Raw genomic sequence first — 25,093 nt, 5'->3', positions numbered from 1 at the left:
TACTTCCCAAGGTTATGGAGATAGTGTAAAAGCTTTAGAGCCAGAACAAAGGCAGACGAGTATGATGAATAATGAATCTAAGTTGTAAAAGTTGTCAAGATTTGTTCTGAGGACACGAATCCAGAATGACGGGATGTTTGAAATCAATGCTTATGTTGTGTTGGTTCATGAAATAATGATAAGAGAAAGGAAAATAAAAAGAAACTGAAGTGGAAAGAAATATAAAGGCAATAGAGTTTGAGGAATGATAAGGGAGTTGGGTATGAGGAAACCCTAAAGACTCGTAGCAATAGAATAGAAAAGTATGTAATCGTCAGGATGAGGGTGATTCACCATGAGTTAAAATTGATGGTTGAAGGCATAAGAGATACATACATTTTATCCCCTGTAAGTTGGGAGGATTCGAGGAAACCTTGAGATAGTTCGAAGGATAAATAATGAGATGCGGATAGACTGAGGAGACAAGGAAGTAAGAAATTAGGAAAATTGGATGAAGGAAGTGACCTTCAAGAATGTAAAGTGTAAGACCGTTGGCTTGATACCTAGGAAGGGAGACACCATGTATGAAAGATATCCCAACATTGAGATGACTGTTGAGATAAACAACAAAAGTAAATAAGGAATTATTAAGAAGAAGTTCACGTTGAACATGACCAGTATCTTCCAGAACATCCCTGTTGTCATTACCAAATTAGGCAAGCAAAGCGGAAAAAAAACCGTTGTTATCTTTTGGAGGCCATATGGATTGACCTCAGTTTGAATAAGGATGTTATTGTGAAATTAAGTATAGACTATCGAAGGGAGAATGATTGAATAAGCTAATCTATCAAGTATATATGACTTGATTTATCCATGGAAGAGTGTAAGTATCTTTTAAAGGTGGAATTAAGGATAAAACCCCGATAACTTGAAATGAATCCTAGGGGAATGCATAAAGGTTGGCATTTCACCCCTAATAGGGACATCATGAGTTTTGACAGTATGAATTGGAAAGGATTAAGGTAACAACAACCTTTAAGGATCAGTGGAGAAATTTTTCAGAAGTATATAGACAATGATTCTGGTATTAGTAAATGGTATCTTGATATGCCCTATGCCTAGGGTGTACCTGATGAAGGATTTAAGGATAACCTTAGAGGTTTTACAAGGAGAAAGGTAATATTCAAAGTTCTCAAGAATAGAAATTTTGATGAAGGAAATATGATGTAATTATAATAATTCCAGGTGGGGAACGTGTTGAACCATAAGAAAGTATAGATCGATCCAATAAGGGTCGAGATTGGTGAAAACAAGAAGGACCCAAGATAAGAGACGTCCTAAGTATGATTGAGAGTCAGACGTGGCAATGTTCACATCTAAAGACTAAGGCAATGACTTATGGAAAAATGGTGATTTTTTTTCTCACCAGGACTTCAGAGTAGCATTTTCACATAAGCAGTGATTGAAATGAGGTAGAAAATTTAGTTGGAGGTGGTTAAAATGACATTGATTGTAAGGAAATTTTACTATCAGGAAAGGCCAAAGAGGTGGCCAACACTTTAAGTGTAAGAGGAGAATTATCGGCGCTCGTGCCAGAGGAATACGGTGATAATGGTTAATCCCGTGAAGGTTGTATTATGGTGTGAAAGATTGACATTCCTTCTGATGACTGTGCGGTACTCAACCGTAATAGTAGTTTGGTAAAGATTTAATTCATGTAATCACCGTGAGCGGGCTTTCTATCTTAGAAGGTCCTATCTTGAGATAAGCCAGGAGCATGTTACGAAAGGACTAAATGAACCTTTGAGCTACATGTCTCCCAGTAAAGAAATATGGTTAATAATGGTATTAGCCTGCTATCGTTGCTTTGATTGAAACTCTTCTGCAATTTTATCTGCTTCATGTCATGTATGTACGTCAGGATCAGGAATGTTCTTCACGAATCATGAATGGTGATTATGTTACCTCCTTAGAAGGATTCGATATGATATGAATGGACTCTGTATGGTTAGCTAATAAAACTTCATGGAAAACGAATGACTACAGTAGGTCAACGGTGGGCCATAGTAATGCAGGAATGATTCTGCGAGTAATGAGCCGATTACTTACAACCGTGAGAGTTGTATTTGAATGGATGTTGAGAGTGAGTACCACTAATCGGGTCGTGGTGGTGTATAAGTTATCATTGATAGGCTAATTAAGTCGATTATCTACCTATTGAATATTTATTCCTTCTTATCAATAGAGAGTCATATTACTAAAAGAGGAAGGTTGCGATGCAAGCATAGAATTCTAATAACGATGACATCTAGAATGAAATCCCAGATTCAATTTTCGATGTCGAGGGAGTTTCAAAGGTGATTGTTTATAAGCTCGAGCAAGAGCATGGGTCCATAGAATAATGGACGGAATAGTAAATATTCAGACACGTGAAATACGATGCTATAATACTTGATGTTGATATATATACGTATATGTTTTGTTGTCCTATGACAAACCTCTATAGTTCAGAGGTAGATTCCAAGCCAGATATTTTGTGGCAGTATATTTTATATATATACAATTCTCTTCAATTCGTTCTTTTCTCTCCTTTTCATTTCATATAAGCTGAGAAGAACAACCCTTCCAGAAGGGGAGGTATTGCCGAATGACTATCTATCTGTGTGATAGAAGCCTAGTAGGATACCATATATTGTTTAATTGCTTGTCAAGTACTAAAGGCTGGCCACCTTCTGTACTAACTATGCAATGTAACAAGTGTTCATGATCATAGTGATCTCTCAATAAATTATTTTACTTCTATATGAAGGACCAAGCTTTCGAAATGGAGGCAGCTAGAGATGAAGTGGTACCAAGTATGGTGGTATTCCGATTCTAACGCGTTCATGATACTAAGGTTGACGCGATTATTAAAAGGTTATAGAACGCTAACGAGCAAAAGTGTAATCAGTATAAAATTTGGTACAGAAGATAGTAACGATTACGAACTAGAAAATAGTGGGTATTGAGAAGCAAAAGCTGTAGATCTAGATGAGATCATGAGAGTCTGTACAATAGACTTGAAAGAAATTTGGAATGATTACTTAACATGGATTGAGTTTTCGTACAATAATCGATCGTATGTCAGTATCGAGGTATCGCCTTATGAGATCCTTGAGGGAAGACAATATCGATCTCCCTTATGTTAGGATGAAGTTGTAGAGCGCAAGATGCTTGGACCCGCAGTAGTCCAAAGTACCAAGGATATAATAGATGTAATCAGAGGAAGGATGGTAGTAGCCCAAGATGGACATAAGAAGTATGTTGATTTGACACGAAAGGATAAAGAATAGGAAGTAGGGGACCTAGTGCTATTATAGGTATTCCCTTGGAAAAAAATAGATGTGGTTCGGAAAGAAAGGAAAGCTAAGGCCACAAATTGTTAGACCCTTGGATATATTAAGTCATATTGGGAAGTTAACATATGAGCTAGCCTTACCCCGAACCTTAGCAAGTTCATAAGGTGTTCCATGTATCAATGTTAAGGAAGTGTAATCCGGATGCCAGGCAAATAGGGGCATATGAGCGCATAGACATGCAACCAGACGTAACCTATATAGAGCAACCAGGAAGGGTTATAGATCAAAAATGGACAAGTGCTTAAAAGAAGGGTTATCATGCTAGTCAGGGTTTGTGGCAGAACCACAATGTGGGAAAATTGACTTGAGAGTTAGAAAGTGCAATGCTAAGAAAGTATACCTATTCATTTTTTATCTGATTCCGGAACGGAATCCTTTTAAGGAGGGGAGACTGTAATAACCCCAAAAAATTTTGGACTTTTTGTAAACCTTATGAATAGTGATTTTGCTGATTATGCTGAATAAGAAAACTTTTCATGCCACACAATGTAACATTTCTTTTATTCATATTCTGAGGTCTTATTAGTACTCTATATGGTATATAAGTATATGTAAAGATCGTCAGAATCCAAATCCGAACACTTTGATTTTTCCCGAAAATCCACCAGATACCGAAAGAATTGAGTATAAGGTAACATGATAAAAAAGATTTAAATTCAAGGATTTGTAGAGAGGATCATAAAAGGAATATAAAATATTGAGAAAGGTTTAGGGGAACCTAAGTAATAAGATCCCAGCTATGATCCCTCAAATAATAAACGAGAACGAAAGTGAAGCGAACCGTATAATAGATAAGCGGTCATTAGCCAAGTAATAAGGGGTTAATCAAAGAGGTTAGTGGATGATGATGTCATCACACCAACAAGAAGAAGACAAGTGTAAGAGGATGACATGAGAAAGATGACATAGGCATGGTGACATAAGCATGACAAATGGAGGGATTGGTTGGTTGATTGTGAGCCACACAATTTTTACCATGGTAACAATCTAATTAACAACAAAAGGAAGTAACCAAGCTAAACACCACACAAATCATTTAATCAAACTAGAAACATTTTTACTTCACTTTTTCTTCCCTTGCTCTCGGCCAAAACCAGAGCAGCAACTTAAAACTACCATATCTCCTTCAATTCTCACTCAAATATTGTGTTCTATAGCTCGTTGGAAAGGTATTGAGATTTCCTACAACTCTTGTTCACAAGTCTCGTCTAAATAAGCATGGTAAGACCCTCATTTTTACAGTTCGTTAAATCAGACTTTTAGAAACTTCAAAACATAACTTTGTGTTCTTGATTTCTTTGGAAAGATCAAGCTTGTAGGAGGTTAGATTAAGGCTCCCTAAGGCTTCCTAGCAACTTAACACCTACCAAGGAAGGTATCAACTTCAAACCCTAGCTTTGATTTTTTGATTCCATTAAGTTTTACTGAAGCATTGTTAGTATTAAGGCTTGATCTTTGATTATAAGTAGTTTTGGTGGATTTATATTGGTTTTGAATATTGGGTCTTTGATTGGTTGGATAAATTGATAAAACTTAGAGTTGGGGACTGATTTTATAGTATGATGGTAGAATATTGTTGTATTGGTGGTTGGGAGTGAATTGATGATAATTTAGAGTGTTAATTAAATTGGAAATCGCGTAAACATAAACGTCATAATGCCCAATTTTCCTTAACTGTTCTGTTCTTAACTTTAGGACCTGTGAACTCACTGAAAGATTCTAAACTTTACCATGTTTAGATAGTTCATGTTACGAGCTTCATTTCGATATGTGGTTCGCTTGAATCCGATGTACGGTTTAGGAAAAACGACCATTTTAAGTAACGGCGTTTCGCGAACGAACCATTACCCCTCGCCTTACTTTAAAACCTTGGTTATGGCCCTTAAATGACTAATTGGAGTATGAAACAATTATGTAAAGTGTACTAGGCAGTTGGTAGGGTATTCGCGAAAGCGTCGCCTTAAAATTCATAACGGTTAATTTATTAAAAATAGTGGAGCCGAGGGTACTCGAACGACTTATGTGATTTGTTAAGCGTAGAAATGACCATAAGCAAACGTTAGGGTTCAATTGGTTAAAGTCTAGTTTCTTAAGCGACCGTGGTTTAATTCCGGCTTATGTTGTTGGTCATAGGTTACCGGACCCACTATAAGCTTAAGTCTACCCCGGAGCACTCAGGCAAGTTTTCTACCCGTTATACTGTTGTTGTGATGTAAATATATGTATATGCATTATCTTATGATAAGTGCATGATTGTTATTAGCAAATTTTGCGATATATTGGAGCATGCTGATATGGTATATATGCATGTCTGTTTCGTAATCTTGATATCAAATTGTTGATTCAAATGCTTATAAGTTGCATAATACCTATGCTAGAGATAAGCAGTAGTTGCGTATACCCTTAGTATAGGGGACCCAAAGGTGAATATTTTTCTAAACCGGGAGTCGATGTTCCCGAATATAATATATATATATATTTTCATATATATATGGATATAGTTTTCAAAACTATTAATTGAATAAGGGTTATTCGATAACTTTATTTTATTCAATGAATATTATTAGTAGAATATTCATTCGAGGGCTTATGACTCCGTTTATTTTATTTATTGAATATTATTTTGAATATTCATTCGAAGACTTATGACTCCGCTTATTTATTAAATAATATTCTTTATTTTATTAAAGAATAGTGTTTCGATAATAAAACTTATTTTCGATTATTCAAATGAAGATCTTACTTTCCTATAAGTATATCTTTGGTTATTCGTTATTCATTTCAAGTATTAGTTTTTTAAAACTTCTACTTCAATTATTTTTATAAAGATTATCCTTTATGGGAATATTATTTAATAATAATATTCAGATATTTTCTAATATATCGGGACTGATTTATTTCATTAAATCGGTATTACTCCAAACATACTTAAAAATATTTTCGAGTCTTCAAAATGATTTTTAAAAGTTAGAGCGGATCCCAAAACTCATTTTGATATTTAAGATCTTCCTTTCGAAGGAGATTTAAATACTCGCTCAAAACCTGAGGGATCCGGCTCAGTGGTGTATTTTACATTCGCAACGAGGTTGCTGTTTTGAGAAAAAAACTTGATTACTTGCCCATCGTTCGGGAAGTAAGTTCATCTATTTGAGTCGGCATAAGCAACATGGGCTCAGTGGGCGTCCATGAAAGTGTAAATAGATCAGTGGGAGTCCATCAAATGCGTAAGTGGCTGAGTGATAGTCCAACATAAGGTCCTATTGCGGCCAGGGTGATGACCAACGGGGAATTCGTCCATCTACTAGTAGAAAAGGTTATTTATTGGTATCTTTTCCTGATCAGCAAGATATCAGGTTTATGCCAAGGTTTTCTCCTTTCCAAAATTCATTGGATATTGCAACTCTGTTTATAATTTTCATAACAGAGGTTTTCAAGGAGTGTATAAAATCTATATATATATATAGGTGTATATATATATCGGGAGTTAATAAAGTATCTCGTAACTTCATTTCTTTAAAATGATATTTCAAAGATTGAATCTATTCAAGTCTTATCTTGTAGTCTCATCAGTGTGATGAACTTTTGAAACTAATTATAACTTGAATGGTGGTAGTTCAAGTAGTATTCAGAAAAGATAGAAGTATATTGGAGTATCTTGTAACTTCATCTTTTGAACTTATATCTAGTAAATGATTATCTTATGCATGTCAAAAATTTTCAGAAAAACGTTGAGACAAGGTTAGATATATGAGATCACCTTGCAACGATATTTTTATACAGTTATAAACTGGAACTCTGTGTATATTATACATGTCAGAGGATTTCAAAGATTGTGAAAAGTATATATGCATGTATATATTGAATATTTTGCGACTTGGTCGCGTTAAGATATCAACTTGGTTCATTTCTTCTTAACCAAGACTTTCTTGAGTACTATGAGAATGCTCATATATTGTAAATTATTTTACATACTATTTCCATGAGCTTATTTATTGCTCACCCTTGTTTTCTTCTTTCATCACACAACACCAGATAGACAAGATGCACAGGACCAAGCTCCCAATTCGCGAGCGGATAGGAAATGTTCCGCAGTTTCCTATAGGCGTTGATGTCGCTGTAGCTGAGATAGGAACTACCAATAGGCTAGGCTTTCAACTTTTGATGTACCAGACTTATGTATCTTTATGAATTGTAATAATGGCAAAGAAATGTAAATTTATTCAGAAACCCTTTTGAGGTGTAATGGCATATAATTGTGGAATAAAATGACTCGTGTTATTTTTGGATATTCATCTCTGAGACTATAACTTGTGGTGTGTGTGTTTATTGTGGGGTCACAGTACGGAGTAGTTGATTATTTATTAAGATTGGGTGTTATTAAGTGAAATGGAACTCGTGACAACCCGGATCCCCGACCCCGGATTTGGGGGTGTTACATACCCCTTTCCACCATGTTTGCCACTTGACAAACCAAATCAAACCTCAACCAAAACCCAAAATAATCCTCAACCAAGGCAACCTACTGAACTAACACTCCCACACACAATATTGTCTTAGTGGAGATCATCCTAACCTAAGGTGCAATATAGCAAAACAAGAGTTAACACAATACACTAATTACAAGTCATCCTACTTTGAAAATAACAACTTAAATCCTTCACATATATTCGAATTAAAATCACATAACAAGGATTAAAAATCTTAAATAATATCTTAAATCAACTGAAATTAGAGATTATTAACAAAAATCAATCCAAATGATCAAGAACTTTCGAAAATCATGAGTTGGACCTATGCATGCATGCTTTCAAACTTACAAGCCAAAAACAATATGGTTTCCATATAAATTTCATCATATCATCAACATGCAAGCCTAGCATTAACCATAACTATATGATCACTTAGCATGCAAAGAGTTTTATCAAGTTTTTATTTCCAAAACAAAGTTATTATCACATAAACACACAAAAATCAATAAGGCAACAAAAACACCATCCATTCGGCTCCTAACAAGTCATGGGCAAATGGATTAGGGTGAAAACAATATTTGCATGAGTGTGACACACTCATGTCTAGACATTATCAACCCTATGATAATATACCTCATGGTGAAAACCTTAAATTCACAAGAATCAAGGGTGTTCTTTTTTAGTTTAACAAAACACTACCATGCAAGACTAAAACATAGACTTTTCACCCTAAACTCTTTGGATTATTAAAGAACAAGATATGGGGAGTAAGATTACTTAAATTGAAGATGGATGTTTGAATGAAAAAGGAATCAAAAGAGGGGGAAGGGGGCTTTGGCTAAGGGAGGAGCCAAGAGAGAGGGATGACCGAGAGAGAGAGGAAGGGGATGAGGGAGAAGAGAGGTGAGGGTGGAGTGTGGAGTGGAGTGATTATGACAACTTGTATTTGTTTTTATGGTTTGATTTGACTAAAATGTGAGTGGAGTTGGAAATTGACAAAAACAACCTTCTAGCAAGCTTGTGCCATTTTGCATGCAAGGATATATAAGTAATTTGGCTAATAAAGTGGGAGTTAGTGGGGTTAGAATTTCCAAGTTTGCCCTTAACTTGCACTGGGATCAAAATGCATGCATGGGCAACTAAATAAATTGCAAATTAAAATTCAATTAATTTATGAAAAAATAATTTATATAAATATAAATGCACTTCCATAAATCACAAAATATATATCATAAAATAGCTTATGATTTTAGAAATTTAATGATATAAGATTTGAAAATTTATTGTTAAAAGATTTTTAAAAATCGATTTATCAAATAAAATGAAGTACTTTTGATTATCATTTAAAAATACTAAATAATAAGATTCTCCTTTCAAAAAATTTATATATATATTAATACATTAAACACTTAATTTATAGGTACTCAACACAATAATCACCCACATTTATAAATCCACACAATTTAAATCTCAATTATAAACACATAATTATATATATATAAGATTTAGAAATACCATTCGTAAAATTCTGGAATCTTCCCCTTTGAAGTTAACAGCTTCATAGCTTTTTCACTCAAATGACCAAGCCTTTGGTGCCACAAAGTTGAAGACCCAATCTCATCAGCAACTGCATTTGCTTCCAACTAAATTGTTCAACAATGTCCACAGTCCCCTTTTTCTCTGTTAGGCCTTTCATGAATTGTTGAGGGGGGATAAATACAGTTAAACAATCAAATCGAAATAACATACATAATTGAAAGAACGGTTTTTATTATTGATGTATAAAAACTGATTACAATACTCTCTCAAAGGATGAACAGATATCCATGAGAGCTGCTGTAACGACCGAGAAATTACGCTTGTATTATATTATAATAATGATAGATTACATGTATTATCATATGATTAAATGTGTTAAGTCATAAAACCCTAACTGCTATGTGTTACGTGTTGGCTGTTTTGATCCAAGCGTGTTTTGGATATTTATTGAGTGTTTTATCGTCAGTTATATATTTTATATCAAAACCCGTACAGCTCAAAACTATGTTTTAAAAGCCTGTATTTCAAACAAAATCATTGGCCCTATTTTGTTAAAAATGCCCTATACCATATCGCTATTCTGAACCCCTAGACGTTTTACAAATTTACCTTTTTCGCGAAAAACGACTTTTCCGGACCCCTTCGGGTACCAAAAACCCCACAAAAATCACATTTTTATTTTATATGATCATGAAATTATCATATATCATTTTTCTTTGCATTTTTGTAATATTCACAATTTTTGGGAATTTTTAGCATTTATTTTGTATTTATTAAATATTTGAAAATTCAATATTAATACCCAAAAATTATAAAAATTGGGGCCAAATATTTTTATTAGGAGTGTAATTAGACCCTTAATTTTATTTAGGGGTATTATTTTCATAAATATAAATACCTGATTTAACATTAATTAATTCAGTTAATTATAATTAAAAAACAAGAAATTCAGAAAATTAGGAATTAGGGTTTGTGTTGGTGAAGAATAAGCAGAGAATCAAAGTCGATTTTGATCATGATTCCGGAGTCCAAATCAGTCATGTGAGTACTCGTTTTGAAGCTTATGATCTGTAGTTTTGGATTATGTGATCGTTTTTCATGTTTGATTGATCGAATTTATATTCATATTTTCGGGTTTATTTCTCAAATTCGGGTTTTGATTTTGGTTAGTTGTTAGAAGATTTTGATGCTGTAGTTGTGTAGATCTTCGTTTTAGCAATCAAACGGCACCGGTTTCGCGTTCGTTGGCTTCGGTTTCGTGCTCGCCAGAGTTTAGACGCCGCCGTCGTGCTCTTCGCGTTTTCGGCCGCGTTTCGACGAGAGGAGGACGAGGGAAGGAGGAGGAAGGTGCTGGGGGCGTTGTGGATTGAAACCCTAGAAGAATCGTGCCTGAAAAACGGAGTTTCGTCGTGAATTGGCTCGCCGGAAAAATCCATGCCGGCGTCGGGTTCTGGGTTGCAGGCCTGTTCTTGGCGACCCGAGTCGACCCGGTTTGCAACCCGGAAACGACCCGGGTTTGATCCCCTCAACCCTGAATCCATTTCCAGATTTTTGTTTTTGGATTTTCTATTATTCAATCTATATTTTATAAATCAGAAAATCATTTTATTATTTCTAAAAATTAATTAAAAATTAGTTTTAAATTCTGAAAAATAGTATTATTAATTTCTAAATTATTTTATTAATTTATAAATTCGAATTTAATTATTTAATTAATTATTTAATTATTTATCTAATTATTTATTAATTATCTAATTAATTAATAATTAGGTAATTAATTAATAATTAGGTAATTAATTAATAATTAAGTAATTAATTAATAAATAAGGATTAAAAATAATTAAATAATATGATTAATAATTCGATAATTAGTTAATATTACGAGTAGTGATTCGATAATGAGAATTATTATTCGAGCGTTAGTTATTCGAATAATATTGCAGTAATTATTTTGTATCGTATAATTAAATACAGATAATTAATTGATTAGCGAATCGTATAAGTTTCAGTAATAATGTAATGGTTCGATAATAATGTGAGGATTGCAAGTAGCTCGTATTTATACAAATAGTTAATCGTTGAGTAGATTATAATCCGAGCAGTTAGTAGTTATTCAATAAATAGCGTATCCGTTAATAGTATCGAGTGATTATTTGTAAATAATTGATTTAATCGAGTAAGTATTATTAATTTTTAAATAAGTGTAATAAATAGTAATAAATCCTAATAATTAGGGATTAATTATTTTAAAATACAATAATTATTAGTTAATTATATCAAATGTAAATAAGGATTATTTAATTATAATTAATTATTTATAATTAATTATTAATTAATTAAATCTTGTTTAATTCATAATAATTAAACCGTTAGTCCGAATTGAGCAAAACGAAGACCCCTAGACTCAGAAAAATGAAACGAATCCAATAAAAATAGTGTAAGTTATAATTTCTTCCGAAAGAGAGTGGTTTTGTGATAATTAACTATTCATAGGCTCTATTAGGGGTAGAATCGAGTCGAATAAATCCCGAAGAATTGTAATAAAATCAGATAGGGTTAATTATTATAAATATGAGTCTAGTATCAATTCTAAAAATAATTATAAGTCTAAAAATTAATTATATGCTTTATGTGCTTTACGTGATTATGTGAACCTTATGTGTTATATCATTATATGTGTATATATGCGAGTCAGATAGAAATGAATGGGTAGACTGATAAGGTTACGTGATATCAATTCGAGATACACGTATATAGTAAGTTATCTAAACGACTATCTTTCTATGATTGGTCCAGTGTTAGCAAGGCAGAGCAAGCTAGGGACAGAAGGCGGTGAGTTAAACCAGGTTAAGTACGCGCAAGGCGAGTTTTTTCCCCTATTCTAAATTCAGAATAGTGAATTATGTTTCCTTTTATCATATCAGTTACCTTTGATAATCATTGTTCATATACACTGTTACCCAATTATTAATGCTTGCTTCAATTTCATTTCGATTCTTGATTTCTCCCAATTTATTGAATTCTCTATTCATATTCCAATACTTTTACCCTTGTTACATATACTCTGGTATGTCCTGGTGTTGGGATATATCAAAAGCATTCCGATTGTTCCGGATGCTACCTTGGACTGGATGGTTACTATACGGGCTGGGTTTTACCCAGACCATTATTAAATAGGCCATAGTTGCCTGAGTACTCTTTATGTTGGTTGGGTCTATGCAGTTGGGTATAGATCCGCACTGTATCCTGACTGATCAGCGGGTTATAGTGCATATGTTGGTTCCTGTTTCCAGTCTTGTTCATTTGGCAATCGCCAGTGTTGGCAAATTATTATCCTATATAGATTCAGATGGTTGTTCAAACCAGCAGCTTATTGGTTCACTTATTTCTCTCTCTTTATACTATATATATTGTTGCAGGCTTGTTGAGCAATTTTGGCTCATCCCTTTTTATTGTTATTCCCATTGTTTTACAGTTAAGGTAGAGAATGAAATCCATAAGGACCCGCGTAGTCAAGAAGCGAGTCAAGCAGCGGGACCCTCTTATACCAAGAGTGTTCCTTCCTATTCCCGAAGAGAGCTTTGAATTACCAGATCAGGTGTAGCAGGATAAGTAGTAATGTTGGGTTGAATAAAAGTTTTATGTAGTTTGAATAAAAGTTGTGTGGTGAGAATTTAGATAGAATAAAGTTTTGTAACAAAGAGAGTTCTTAAGATAGATTGTTTTATTTGGGTTTGTAATAAAGTGTAGTATGTGGTTCTTGTTTTCAACTCAACCCTTAAAAGATCCTGAGTAGTAATAGTTCGGGGTAATTATTATATTTATATTCCTCTTGTGCAGGTTTAGTTTGTAGTTGTTATTAATAATGCCCCAAATCTATACCCCGGATTTGGAGGGTGTGATAGCTGCTAGGTTATGTGAATAATATAACAATGTTAGAACACAACAAGGAATGTACCTTACATCTTTCAAAGTCCAGCTAGTTCCTAAAGAGGTTTTGAGACTAATATCTACCATGCCCATAATATCTAAAGTCTCATCATCAACAAGAAGGACTTTACAAAAATTTGCAACTCTGAAATTTAATATCAGATCAATGCATCGTTATCCACCACTTATTCAACTACGATAGCTGAATTATCCTCTTTACTCTTTCCTTTAGGAGCTGCGGGAGCAGTGCACTAATTCCTGAAGTGACCCTTCTTCTGACAATTTCAACAAATAATATCATTTCGATCTTTTAATTGTCCTATCTTCAGTGACTTTGATCTACTACGCCCTTTATTATGCCCCTTTCATACTTTCTACCTCTACTCTCAACACTCAACAAGGAACCTAACGATTCTCCTGAGTTTCTCCTATAAATATCTTCTCCTAGGATCGAATCTCTAGCTCCATCAAAAGTCATTTTACCACTCCCAGATGAGCTCCATCAAAAGTCATCTTATTTTTTTCCAAATTCAATCTGACAACCCCAGAGCCTGCATGTCCAATATCTTCCAGTCTTCATCCTTCTTTGAAGTTGGTTTCTTCTCTTCCAACGATTCGTGTAATTTTTTCTAATACAAAGAGTCTTCGATCTGTATCTTCCAAAACCCATAATATTTTCTATCCAATTTGTCAATCTTTACCTTCCCATCTTATTCCATCGCTCCCACTTGCCTGAAAACCTAGACTCTTGATACCAGTTGTTGAGTATATAATAACGAAAGCAAAACCGAAAATGAATAAATAAGAATAAGAAAATAAACTACAATCACACAAGACAAGGATTTACGTGGTTTGGATTTCCTACTCCACAAACCACAATAATTTTGTATTGATCTCTCACAATTTGTTGTGTTATGATTTTACAATTGCATGAGTATTTATAAGAGAAGAAACTGAGTCTCAATCAAATTATAGTCTAAATATGAAAAGTAGACGAAATCATAAACTAATTTGAATCTAAATAGTCTATTTTCATGAGATTAATAATGGACTCTACAAACCCCACACACTTCATATATTTCCAATATGATTATTTCTCTTTCTCTTGATAATTTAATATTTTATATATTTCATCTGATTGAACAAGACCGACTCGATCTTGGCATCCATCTCATGCATGTTGTTTTCGCCCATTTTAACAATTTAAATTTTTGATTCTCAACACTTGATTGCGGTTCTCTGATGAACACTAAAATTCCTTCAGAATTTTATTTTATCTTGTTCTATTTCCTCCCTACATCTTCCTTGTTGGAATTTAATATTTTCCTAATAAGCTTTCTAATTTTATTATTATTTTTAAGAAGGATAGTATGTAATATCCCGTACTTTTTAAAATTAGATTGATAACAGAATAATTGAGAAAAAAGTATTAAAACTAGATAAAAACTAGGATTTAAATTTAATTAGAGTAATGGGCCTAAAATTTGTATTAGATCCTAATATAGATAACTTGTAGGTTAAGATATAGGGTTTTGTATATAGGGCTCTTTTACACAAAAATCAGCAGCTTTGTAAAATACGTAGAAAGTTCATCTTAAGTCAGAATTCGTTAATTCCGGACTTTTCGGAAAGGTCTTTTCGTTCTCTACAACTTTCGTGTTTCGTGGTTGCCAAGAAAACATCGTTTAGAGGGTCAAAACAAGTAAATTAAGATCTGGTCAGGTTTTGAGTTAAGTTTTCGATTGATTTTTCTAGTATTTTCAAAATTATGTATTATACGTATTTGACTATCAAAATATGGGCTAAATGATGATATATTAGAAAGTAATATATGTTATAGTATATGTATTTTCCTATATGTGTTGTGTGCCAGCTATAATTATGGATCTTTGATTTATGCCCTGATTTGTGAAAATATCGATTAAGAACTTAGGACCGCAGTCACCGGATTGTAGTGACAGTTTTCAGGAAAGTTTGGACTATTATCAGCAGATTGTAGAGGTCGTGGAATGAATTATGGGTTTTAAATTATTGTTGTTTATGTTCTATGTGTATCGTATATATCGAATAAAAATAAGAATATGAAAGTTATCGAAAGTGTGTGCTTCATATATCGCATATAAATGTCGTATTTTATCATCTGTCTATATGTTTGATATGGATAGAAGATACATTCTAAAGACACATTAAATGTCGCATTAATTACACTTGGGCTTCTTGTCAAAAAGTCCAGTACAGGCCTGTCTGGTCCGAACTCATAGCAGACTCAAGACGGCCCATATAGACAAGGCCCATTAGCTGAGGTCGTTAAGGTCCATGAACACAAGCTGTTCACGGACTAGGTCCAATACGGCTGGAAGAGCAGAGACATATGTTCTAAACGAACTCAAAGTCCTACACAGAAGGTTCTGGAGCTCCTTCCTCAATAGGACTCCTAATCACCATCTAAGTTGGAGACTTGTCCATGAAGTCTCCTAACAGAAGTCTAACCCTAGACTCACCTCTATATAAAGGGCTCTACCCCTTCAACTTAGAACTACATTTTTGGCTTAATTTTATACAACACAGAGATACGTAGGCTTCTTGCAAGGACCGATAGTCCCGAACGTAAGAGCAGCCATTAATGCTCGAAGCTCACCAACCCTAACATTAAATACTAAAGTACTTCATTTTATTCCACAACATTTGGGGCCCTCTGTGGGAAGACTACAACAACCATGGTGAATACACGGAGCAAAAACAATGATGGAACAGACACTCATGTTCCACCGCGAATAATCGCATCAGCGGTGAAAGTACCACCACACTCAACTTATGCCTCCACCCAAGGAGGAACCCTGGTAGGGGCAACTGAGGCTCAGCCACAAGGGTCGAATCCCCCGGCTCCTCAAGGGAGGAATCCCCAATTTCAGTAGATACATGCAACCGTGAACTCTCAACCCGTTGAGTATGAGTACTCGATGATCGTGACCACTAACCCCCCTTAGGGATGCCTCTATACCCCGAAGCTGGAGGAAGTGGACACTCTAATAGGAGTGAAGCACAAGGGCGGATGCCCCAATACATACGTGGCTTAGATCCTATTCCGGAGGATCAAGAATTCTATGGACCTAATACTGAAAGAGACTCTGAATCATCGGATGATGATGTCACTCCAAGAAGGAGACGTTCTGGCAAAGAGCCGATGGCTAATACTGAACAACGCTCTAGGAGCACTCAAGGGACGAATCCCCAAGACGTTCAAGAGAGGATCAGGGCTCATGAAGCTGAGATCCAAAGGCTTAAGCGTGACCTAGAGACACAACTGACTCCAAGACCCCCACTTGCTCCAAGATGAAAAGGTCCTCCCCCAATTATAGATCTGGATGGTCCAATACCAAGAAGGGCAGTTTCCCTAAGGGCTGATCCAAGTGATCTTATGCCCCTAGGAGATCCTGATGATCCAAACCCACCATTCACTGATGAGATAATGAATGTTCACAACTCAAGGAAGTTCAAGATGCCCACCATCAAAGCATACGATGAGATCCTGATGATCCAAACCCACCATTCACTGATGAGATAATGAATGTTATGACGTTCTCTAACGCCATGTTGCTTCAGCCCGTGAATGACGCTATTAAGTATCGGGCCTTCCCTCAAACCCTATCGGGTATGGCTCAAAGGTGGTACAGTCGTCTGCCCTCAAACTCTATTGGATCCTTTAAAGACTTGATCCAAGCTTTTATCAAGCAAGTCATAAGTGGTTGGGTGCACGAGAAGAGTTCAGCCTCTCTCATGGGCATAATCCAAGGAGCAAAGGAGTCCCTGAGAGAATATATGAATCGATTTACGAAGGAGGCTTTGAAGGTCCCTGATCTTGATGATAAGGTAGCTTTGATAGCCTTACAGCAAGGGACTAGAGACGAGTTCTTTAAGATGTCCCTGGCTAAGCGCCCTCCCAAAAGCATGTTGCAGGTCCTGGACACAGCTGGAAAGTATATCAAGGTGGAGGAGAGTATGAAGAAGACGACGGTGAATAATTAACCTACCGAAAACAAGAAGAGGAAGATGGATCGGGAGTACGACGCTAAGGACAAGTAGCCACGACTTGGAAAAAACTCGGACTCCACCTCTTCTAAGAAGAATCAACAACCAAGGTTCGCTGAGTATGCAAGGCTGAACACTCCAAGGAGCCAAATCCTTATGGAAATTGAGAAGGACTAAGAGTTTAAATGGCATAAGCCACTAATGGGGGACCCCGAGAAAAGATACAAGAGTAGGTACTGCAGGTTTCATAAAGATGTCGGTCATGATACTGACGATTATAGGAAACTCAAGGATGAGATTAAATATCTGATCCGAAGGGGAAAGTTTGCACGCTTCGCCAAGGATGAAGAGGCCGGAGGCCAAAAGAGAGATAATGATCGAAGAGATGATGATCGGAGGGGTAACGACAGAGATCGCAACCCACAACCCCGATGTCCAGTAATCAATATAATCTCAAGGGGACCTGCAGCAGCCGGCATTACAAGGAACTCCCGAAAAACTTATGCAAGAGAAGTAATGAGCATAGTTGGAGAGCCATCTAAACGTTCTAAGTCAGAGATAACGCTTGGATTTGGTGACTAAGACTGTTAGGGCAAAACACACGCTAATAATTCACGCAAGTATACGCATTCGCAAGTAATATAGAATCTTTTCTAGTTCATTCCCACAGAGACTGAATTGGTTAACTTATGTAATTTATGCACCTATGCACCGATGATATAGTTTTAATCCAATGCTAAGACGATAACAATTTTGGGTTGTTTATACTACAAATTATACTAGTGATTATACTAAGAGAGTAAAGATTGTTGTGAATTATATGAGACAAGCATGGGATTCTAACTCCATTAAATACTTCATTCAATAGCCTTATTGTTCTTAACCTTAGCATGCAATGGTGATGACACTAATCAGATAACACAAACTGCTAATCGCCAATTGTCATTGCACTTAGAACATACCAATAGACATCCATAAAAGAGATAGAAGCTGAATAGACACCAATTATACTGAGACCCTACATGTTTGTAGAATTTGACAATATAAAGGTTTAAAGCACAAGTTATTTATCATGATTACACAGGGCAAGTAAGATGGATAAAATTACCTATGAATCATGCATAACAATAACACATGAACCTATGCTAGCATGGCAAGTTCTAAATCCTTAAATTCACTGTCGCTTCATTAAGAATTAAAACGCTATCTTACAAGTTCGCGACTCTTATAAGATGAATAAGTACAACCAAAACTAGGTTATCATGTAATCACCACACACTAAGGCATACAAACAATTTAACTAAATAAATCAATAAATAAATCCGCTAGAACCCCACGATAATGATTATCCCATAATCGGACTCATCATCAACGTCGGTTCCGATGAAAGCATGGTGTAATAAATATAGTCTTTATAACGAATGAATAAAACCAAGTACGAAACAAGAATAAGGTTCACAAATAAGAAAACTAGCATCCAAGTTACAACTTAGAACAAAGATTCATAAGTAAAAATGTAATAACCCCAATTTTTTTGAAATTTTGAAACCCTTATGAATAGTGTTTTTGCTGAATGAGAAAACTTTTCATGCCACACTATGTAGGGGTTCTGATATGGATATTCTGAGATTTTATTAGTACTTTATATGGGATATAAGTGTATGTAAAGATCGTCAGAATCCAAATTCAAACACTTTGGTTTTTCCCGGAAATCCACTAGATACGGAGAGAATTGAGTATAAGGTAACAGGATAAAAAGGATTTTAAATTAAAGGATTATAATAGAGGATCATAAAAAGGAATATAATGTATTGAGAAAGGTTAAGGGAACCTAAGTAATAAGATCCTGGGTATGATCCTTCAAACGATAAACGAGAACGAAAGTTAAGCGAACCGTATAACAGATCAGCGGTCATTAGGCAAACAATTAGGAAGTTAATCAAAGGGATTAGAGTGAGTGATGTCACCCAACTAATGAGAGGAGGACAAAGAGGGAAGGATGACATCACAACATGACATGGGCATGATATGGGAAGGAAGGAGATGTGGTGGCTTTTTAACCACACAAAATCAAGGGCAACAAGGTAATTAACTAAATCAAACACAAAAACAAATCAACCAAGCCAATCAAATTCATTCTTCATCAAAATCAAAAAGCAACCAAGGCATTGTTCATCTTTGCTCTCGGCTTTTTACTATTGCAAATGGGCAAGAATTCAAAACTCAAGATCCAAGCCTCCTAAATTGGTAAGATAATTCCCTAATCATCTTTATGCTTAGTTAGGGCTATATCATGAGTTTAAGCCATCAATTCCTTCTCAATCTTCTTCATTTAATCAAAGAAGAAGACAATGAATAGTGTTTTCAAGTTTTTAACAATATTTTTCTTGTTTTCCTTGAAGATCCAAGCATTCCTAAGACTTCTCAAAGCTTCTTAAGGCTTCCTAGCTACTCCCACCACTTCAAGGAAGGTATATCATCTCCAAACCCTAGATTCCTATGTATTATAAGATGATTTTGATTAGTAGGGTGATATTGTAGCTTGATGTTGTGATTTAGAGTTTGGGATTTGAAATGGTAGTGAAATGGAATGGTAAATGTTGTTGTTTTGATTAAAAGAACTTAAGTATGGTTAAAGTTAAGCTTAGGCATAAGTATGAATGTTAAAATTGAATTGTTTGGGGTTGTTATGATGTGATAAGGATGGATGTTGGTTGTATGTTGGATTTGAGGTTGAATTGGGTTGGTTTTGAATGGTTTAAAATTGGGAAATCACGTAAACATAGCCGTCGTAACGTCCGATTTTCTGTAGACTGTTTTTGTGCATAACATTAGGACCCGAGAAGCCCCTGCTAGATTTTTACCATTGCCATGTTTAGATAGCTCATGTTACGAGCTTCGTTTTGATATGTAGTTCGTTCGATTCCGATGCACGGTTTAGGAGAAACGACCGTTTCAAGTAACGGCATTTCGCGAACGAAACTTTTCCCCTCGCCTTACTTTGAAACATAGGTTAAAGACCAAAAAGGGTTAATTAATGTATGAAACATTTATGGTAAGTGTGTTAGGTAGTTGGTAAGACACTCGCGAAGGAATCGCCTTAAAACTCATAAAGGTTAAATTATTAAAAATGGTGGAGCCGAGGGTACTCGAGTTACTTAAGAGAATCAGTAAGCGCAAAACGAGCGTTAGAGTCTGAGTTGGCTAGAGTATAGATTTACAAGTAACTTTGGTTTAATTCCAACTTACTTGTTGCTTATAGGTTACCAGACTCGTCCCGAGCCATTCGTAACCCCCAGTCGCTCAGGCAAGTTTTCTACCAGTTATAACTGTTGTTGTGATGTATATATGTATTTGCATTATCTTGCGATAGATGCATGTTGGTTAATTAGCAAATGTTGCAATATATTGAAGCATGCTGCTATGGTATATATATATGCATGCCTGTTTCGTATTCTTTCCATATATATCTGTTGATTCAGTTGATAATACCTATGCTAGAGGATAGCGGTAATTTGCATATACCCTTAGTATAGGGACCCAAAGGTGAAAATATTTTCTAAAACCGGGAGTCGAGGATCCCGAGTAGATTTTGTATATATGGATATAAATATATATATATATATACTTATGTATATATATGGTCATAGTTTTCAAAACTATTAATCGAATAAGGTTTATTCGATAACTTTAAATTTATTTTATTAATGAATATTATTTTGAATATTCATTCGAGGGCTTATGACTCTTTTATATTATTTATTGAATATTATTTGAATATTCATTCGAGGGCTTATGACTCAGTTTATATTATTTAATGAATATTATTTGAATATTCATTTGAGGATCTATGACTCCGATTATTTGCTGAGATATATTCTTTATTTTATTAAAGAATAAGGTGTCAATAATCAAACTTATTTTTGATTATTCAAATAAAGATAGTACTTTCATATAAGTATATCTTTGGTTATTTAATACTCGTTTCAAGTATAAGTTTTAATACTTCTACTTCAATTATTTTTATAAAGATTATTCTTTATGGTAATATTATTTAAATAATAATATTCAGACATTTTCTAAATATACTGGTGACTGATTTACTTCATTAAATCAGCTTTACTCCAAATACTCTTTAAAGTGTTTTCGAGTCTTCAAAATGATTTTTAAAAAGTTAGAGCGGATCCCAAAACTCATTTTTATATTTAAGATCTTCCTTTTTAAGGGGATTTAAATACTCGCTCAAAACCTGAGGGATCTGGCTCTGTGGTGTATTTTATATTCGCAACAAGGTTGCAGTTTTGGTAAATGAATTGATTACTTACCCAACGTTCGGGAAGTAAGTCCATCTATTGAGTCGGCATAAGCAACATAGGCTCAGTGGGCGTCCATGATAGTGTAAGTGGCTCAGTGGGAGTCCATCAAATGCATAAGTGGCTGAGTGGCAGTCCAGCATAAGGTCCTATTGAGACCAGGGTGATGACCAGTGGGGAATTCGTCCATCTACTAGTAGAAAAGGTTACTTATGGGTATCTTTGCCTGATCAGCAAGATATCTGGTTTATGCCAAAATTCTTTTCCTTTCCCAAAATTTATTGGATGTTTCAAACTCTGTTCATACTTTACATGACAGAGGTTTTCAGGAAATGTATAAAGAAGATGTATATGTGGATATATATATATATATCAGAACTTAATGAAGTATATCATAACTTCATTTCCTTTAATAATATTTTAAAGATTTAATCTATTCAAATCTTGTCTTGTAGTCTCATCTATGTGATGAACTGGTAAAAGCTCATTATACTTTGAACAGTGGTAGTTCAAGTAGCTTTATAAATGATATAAGTGTAGTCAAGTATTTGGTAACTTCATCTTTTAAGCTTATATCTAGTTAATAATTCTCTTATGAATGACAAAGATTTTCAGAAAAACATTGAGACAAGGTTAGATATATGAGATCACCTTGCAACGATATTTTTTTTTATATACAGTTATACACTGGGACTTTATGTATATTATGCATGGAATAGGACTTCCAATATTTTGAAAAGTATATATGTATATATACTGAATATTTTGCGACTTCATCGCATTAAGATATCAAACTTGGTTCATTTCTTTTGACCAAGACTTTCATGAGTATTATGAGTAGGCTCATATATTGTTAATCATTATACATATTATTTTGGTGGGCTTGCTGCTCACCCTTGCTTTCTTCTTTCATCACACAACATCAGATAGATAAGATGAATAGGACCAAGCTCCCAATTCGCAAGCGGATAGGAAACGTTCCGCAGCTTTCTGGAAGCGTTGAGGCCGCTGTAGCTGAGGTAGAAATTACCAATAGACTAAGTTTTCAACTAATGATATACCAGACTTATGTATATTATGAATTGTAATAATGGCAAAGAAATGTAAATTATCCAGAAAACCTTTTAAGGTGTATTGACATATAATTGTGGAATAAAATGACTTGTGATTATTTTTGGATATTCATCTCTGAGACTATAACTTGCGGTGTGTGTGTGTATATTGTGGGGTCACAGTAAAGAGTAGTTGATTGTTTAATAAGATTGGGTGTTGTTAAGGGAAGTGGAACTCGTGACAACCCGGATCCCCGACCCCGGATTTGGGGGTGTTACAGAAATGGTATCAGAGCTAAGTGTTATAAACCTCAGAGATGATGTGACGTTAAGATAATAAGTTCACTAAGATAATAAGAACTCTTGCCAAGTTCATAGTCGGGCTACCTAACGTAGTACTGACAGTTAAAACCCTTACGGGAACCCTTATAAGTATCGTGATAGTAGCGTAGTTCGTTATCGTACATGGTAGCGGGACTCCGAACCCTGAGGTTGAGGAGCAACAGCGCGATGATGTTTTATTACTAATTGGAGATCGGATTGTGGATCCGATAGAGTGTCCTAATGCAGGACCGAATGATGTTGATATTGAGGATGTAGCGGTTGAGGATGTTGTCCTAGAAGGGATAGTTGTTCAGGAGGATCCCATGGAGAATCCTGACAAGAATGAATAAAGGACCACTGATGAGTTGATGACCATGGTTAGGTCGACTACCAGAGGTAGGATTGGCCGGTCACTACCGGAGGTTCGTTCAAGTTTGTAAAGATAGTAGCCCCTTTGAAGCGGCTTACTCGTAAGACTAAGAAGTTTGAATGGACAGAGAAATACGAAAAAAGATTTTAACAACTAAAGCAAAGGTTGGTGGCGACCCATATGTTGGCGTTGCCAGATGAAAAAGGAGATTTTGTGAATTGTAGTGACGCTTCGCATAAGGAATTAGGGTGCTTCTTATACAGCACATCAAGGTAATCGCGTACGCGTCAAGATACTTAAGGGAATATAAAATTCGATATCCCCACCTATGAGCTTGGGCTCATGGCAATAGTTTTGCCATAGAGATTGGAGGCACTACTTGTATGGAGAGAAGTGCGAGAATTACCTAAGCCATAAGTGCTCTAGTACATTTTCAGGCAGAAAAGAGCTCAACATGTGCCAAATAAGGTGGTTAGAGCTAATCAAGGATTACGATTATGAGATTCTTTATCATTCGGGGAAAGCCAATGTGGTGGCTGATGCCCTTAGTAAAAAGGAGAGACTCAAGATGATAATGTCTTTGAGAGAGTTTATAAGAGAGTTTGAGAAGATGGAAATAGAAGTGAAGGTAACCGGAGCCGGTACCGAAAAGCTGTTTGAGATTGCAATAGAGACCGAATTATTGGAAAAGAGCATATTGTGCCAGAAAAAGGTGATGAATGAAGGCAGAGAGCCAACAAATAAATATGAGATTAATACCGAGAAAGATGATAAGGGAATAATGAGGTATTCCTATAGAATTTGGGTTCCGAAAGTTCAAGAGCTTAAGGATGAGAACTTAGATGAGAGCCATAGTTTGAGGAATAGGATTTAGGGCAAACCCTGAATGTGATAGTCAGGGAGGTTGCCATCAAGAAAGAAAGAACCCATAACATAATAGAGTGGAAAACAAGGTTTTTAATGTATGAGATAACCACGATTATGGGAGAAGGTTGAAACATTTCATACTAAGGAAACAGAAAGTCGAGTAAGGAAAGGAGACCCGAGACGGTACTCCTATACGGCAATTTATGGACCTGTCTAGACAGAACTTAGACTATTATCCCCAACCACCACCTTGAGGAAACAATGCGATAGGAAATTCTTTCAGGACCTTTAAGTCTCTAAGCTCTCAGAGTTCCAAGGAACAGGTTGACCTAGTCGAGGCAAGAGCCTGGCTAAAGGAAATAGAGGAATCATTTGAGATTCTGAATGATTGACGAACCACAAAAGACTGTTTTATCACTTACCCTCCTAAGAGAGAGACCACCCGTTGGTGAAAGACCAAGGAAGGCACGGAGTAAGAGATTATAATAAACTGATTTAAGTTCAGTCAATTATTTTCGGGAAAGTAATTCCCAAAGATAAGGAGATAGTGTAAAAGCTTTAGAGCCAGAACAAAGGCAGAAGAGTATGATGAATTATGAATCTAAGATGTAAAAGTTGTCAAGATTCGTTCTGAGGACACGAATCCAGAATGACGGGATGTTTGAAATCAATGCTTATGCTGTGTTGGTTCATGAAATAATGATAAGAGAAAGGAAAATAAAAAGAAATTGAAGTGGAAAGGAATATAACGGCAATAGAGTTTGAGGAATGATAAGGGAGTTGGGTATGAGGAAACCCTAAAGACTCGTAGAAATAGAAATAG

The sequence above is a fragment of the Apium graveolens genome, chromosome 7, assembly GCF_009905375.1.
Source record: "Apium graveolens cultivar Ventura chromosome 7, ASM990537v1, whole genome shotgun sequence".
Classification (NCBI taxonomy): domain Eukaryota; kingdom Viridiplantae; phylum Streptophyta; class Magnoliopsida; order Apiales; family Apiaceae; genus Apium; species Apium graveolens.
Note: the sequence above shows the minus strand (reverse complement) of the source record.